The sequence below is a fragment of the Triticum aestivum genome, chromosome 5A, assembly GCF_018294505.1.
Source record: "Triticum aestivum cultivar Chinese Spring chromosome 5A, IWGSC CS RefSeq v2.1, whole genome shotgun sequence".
NCBI classification, from domain to species: domain Eukaryota; kingdom Viridiplantae; phylum Streptophyta; class Magnoliopsida; order Poales; family Poaceae; genus Triticum; species Triticum aestivum.
Window position 1 is genome coordinate 541985522 of NC_057806.1, and position 4134 is coordinate 541989655.

At 46.0% G+C, this 4134-nt stretch overlaps 1 long non-coding RNA gene across 1 annotated transcript; it reads right to left on the bottom strand.

Moving 5' to 3' along the window:
• Positions 1–1804: 1804 nt before the first annotated feature.
• LOC123104627 (uncharacterized) lies at positions 1805–3591 on the bottom strand. The gene is made up of 3 exons (XR_006450457.1): positions 3400–3591; positions 3136–3303; positions 1805–2094 (listed from the first exon to the last, which is right to left on the bottom strand). It is a non-coding gene; the product is annotated as an uncharacterized lncRNA (long non-coding RNA).
• Between the last annotated feature and the right edge of the window lie 543 nt (positions 3592–4134).

Here is a 4134-nt window from a genome sequence, read left to right on the forward strand (position 1 = left end):
TTCGTAACAAGTGTTGGACATGGGCGACCACACGTTCAGCAAGTGATGACGTGGATCAATATCGTCCAGCCAACACACACTTTTCGCCCACATGTTTGTTACCAGGCACCAAGCATGTTTAACTGTTGCGACCATTTGACTTTGCTTGACACTTTTGACAGTATTACTAGCTAATTACAGATTCACAAAACAGTATCACAATCATGCCACGACATTTTTCATTTGTTCATCAAGTTAGAGAAAGTGGAACAAGTTTAGGCAGCATCATATGTTAGATCAGCGATTTTTCGCACAGAAAAATGAATCGCCATCATGTTCACGTTTGTATGTTTACTCTAACCAAAACAACCCAATTAGTGGCCCTGATCTACACGAGGTACAGGTTTCGAGGAACAGCACACATCCGTGCAGGCCGGGTCGCTTTCCCCTGAGACGTCTCGTCACGTAATTTACTATGCCCTCACATCACCCCTCGTCCTTGTCATCTACCTCCACCCACCTCAGGCAGAGGCAAGGCAAACACAGGCCTCTGTTCTTCGTCGCCCAAGGAGAATCCACCAGACGGACCAAGGCGGACGAAGAACCCCCTCGCCGTAGAGCTGGTCGACGGCGGCGAGGCTTGTCCTTCTCCGTCAGTCTGGCAGGGTAACATCCCAAGTAGGGCAAGAGGTACTCACCCGAATCACACCCCTAGCATTTAAATGTTCGATTGTAATGCTCGCTCGCCATTGTTCTTAGATCTTGCTTCCATTATCTAGGTTTTTCATTCAAGGGTGGATTAGTCGTAGAGGGCGAAGATGTCTGACTTATTTAGCGGGATCCAAGCAGCTATGGTTATCAATCGAGTAGAGAATAGTGAGCAGTCACCTGAAGATTGGAACAGTGACTGTGATGGATCCGGTGTCTCTGTGCACGTTAATACGGGAACAGATGGACGGCGCATTGTACCCGTGCACACATCTTGTCACCAACTGCCGGGCGTCCCGCAGCGAGAAAAGGAGCGTCATGATGCCCAGCATGAAAAGATTTCGGGAGCAGTGCTTCCATCACCTGTCAACTCATACAGCCAATGGCATGCATCTCCTATGCATGGACACCGCTCCCCTCCCCCAACGCCTCCATGCCATCCATGAAAACAGGCAAACTAGCCGATCAACGCAAACGCACAGCACAGTGGCAAGTGACTAACCCCTATTTTTTAGCAGTAAGTATTTTCTTTTCTATCGCTCATTGGAAAATAAAAAAAGCTTACCATATCTTACTGATTGTGTTTTTGCAAACGAAAAACACAGGCTGATGCCACGGCCAGCCAAATTCATCGCATGCCATACCTGTTCTTGTAGTTAGCAATTCCCCAATGGAGAGAGGGCGCGGCCATTCAATGCATGTACCATTCGCCAGGCACATCTGTGTCCGTCAGAACAGGCGTGCTCACCCGGGAGTCACGCTGTAATGGATGGGCCTAGTCAAAGCTAGGATAGTGGCCCTGTCAATCCGGAGTTCACCCACGCACGTCTGCTTGCTTACCTGTCAGGATTCTTGGTCATGTACACATGGAAGCCATAAATTAGCGAGATCAGAATTATTGGAACTGTTTTTGTTTGGGATTCAGAGTTAGGTACACATGGGAGCCATAGATCACCGAGATCAGTATTCTTTGAACTGTTTCTCGTTACATGAGGCCGACCAAAGGACACAATCAAACACAACCAAAAGGCAAGCTCAACCAGCCATCATGATGGGTAAGTTTCAGCTTAGTGTCTCAAATGAAACCAACACTAGCACGAAAAAAATAAGCAACGTCTCAAATGAAACTAACACAATAATGATCATAACAGACCAAATAAAACAGTTTTAATTGTCAACCGAGTGCAAATGACACAATGATGATTGCACAATAAGACAGTCCTGACAAAGAAACAGCACGACTTATGAATTTAGTTCCTTAGAGAAAGTTCGGTTCAAAAGGTCCAGATTTCCTCGTGCCACAGTTATTGCGTCGATGCCCAAGCAGACCACAATTTGTACACTTCGGGAGCTGAAATCCTGTTTGGATTCATCTCCCTCTCCTCGGGAGCTTTACCCACCCTGACCCTGCATAACCATCTCGGCAGGAGATGACACACAAGAAAACAACTAATTAAAACCATTGCCTTTTGGAATGACATTAATAGTCACATAAAAGATCTAAGCAGGAGACTGGTGCGTGTATAATATTCGGCACAGGCAGTCTCAAGTTCCTCGACCGTCAACAGAAAAGCTCCAAGCATCATACAGACTAACAAGCTGTCGTAAAATAATCAACTACGTAGCCCAATAAAAGCTCACAAGAATAAGATGACCAATTCCTCAAACTAATCAATCGTCAAAAGCTTTCAGGAATCAAAATCCCAATGGTTCATGTACAAAATCGGTTTACGAAACCTCACAGTTCTCTCTTCTAGTTTCTCAGCCATCGACAGACCAGCTCCCAGCATCATCTAGACTAATAACCTGAGATCTACATAAAAACAATCAACTACGTAATCCAATACAGCTTGGAGTAATCAGCAGAACAAATTCTCAAACTAAACAACCATCGAAAACTCCCAGGAACCAAAAACAAAAGACTGATGAACAAATTCAGTATATGAAACCCACTAGTTCACTTACAATAATCAGGTGCTTGGGAATCTAACAAATACGGAGAGAAACTACATCTAAATAAATTATGAATCCTTCATGAACCCCAACGACAACAGATATATCCATGAATAATATGACCAAGTCCTTTAACTAATCAATCGTCAATAGCTTCCAGGAATCAAAATCCCCATGGTTCATGTACAAATTCAGTTTAGGAAACCCCATAGTTCTCTCTTCCAGTTTCTCAACCATCAACAGACCAGCTCCCAGCATCGTCTAGACTAATAAGCTGAGATCCACAATGCTCCCAACCACGTAATCCAATACAGCTAGCAGTAATCAGCATAACAAATTCTCAAACTAAACAACCGTCAAAAACTTCAAGGAACCAAATCCCAAAGCCTCATAAACAATCAACTGCTTTCTGTAACTAAGAACGTGCCTAGGGTAGAGATCTAAGATTGCAAAACAAGAGACAAAGAAAAAAAGAGGGGATTGATTTTCACTGACCTGCGCGTCCAGCCGCTGGTGGCTTCAGAGCACACCTCGCCCACCACTGCATCCACATGCGGCCGAGCACAACCGGCGGCAGCGAACACGTCGTTTGGGACGCTCATGGAATCCTGGGACTCCAATGGCAAGACGGAAGTGCTCCTCGCACCGGACGCAGCAGAAATCCTATGAATTGAGGGAGCAGCCAACTCGGTGAGAAATCCCCCAAATCTGTGCCGGTTAGTAGCAAAGACGGTTGGCCGGAGGGAGAACAAAACGTACCCATTAATCTCGACACCATTGGTAGACATCTCGCCGGCGCCGGAACAGCACGGCCGCCGCTGTTAGACGAACTGATGCAGATTGGAATGGAGAAGACGACCCGCTGCGTGGCTGTGGTTTATCCCACGCCAGCCAACCCAGCCGCGCGAGGGGGTGTGCCTGACAAGATTCTCTCACATGTGCTGTTTCGAAGGACCTAACATGGGCCCTAACCTTGGTCCAAGCCAACGACGCGCGGGGACAGACGCTTTGGATGGGCCGCACACAATACGCCTACACATCCACTAGCCGTATCGCAGGCTGTATTTCAGTCCATAGGCCTGCCACGCACTGACTGGGGTGCACATCCCAAGGCCCAAACCAACGCCCACGATACCGGCCTGCCTGTGGCTCGGCCTCTGAAAATCCGCAGTCCATATAATGGCCCTTCTTACACCTGGTGTAATATGCATTTTTATTTTCTGGTACCAGGGCATGAGTGCCAAATTTGGGGACTCTTGGAAAATCATTTCGGACAATCTCAAATTGTTCCCATACAAAATACTCCAAATTAGATCTTTAAATTTGAAGTCTGCTTAAAGATATGAAAAATTCAAAAAGCATTTACCACAACTACCTAATTTAATCCAAGATAAATTGAGGCAATTCGGTCTTCCTCCTTTCAATTGTGAAATAATACTCCCTTCATACGGGTATCACGGCTAGGAAAAGGGCTATAATTCACTAGTAGAAAAC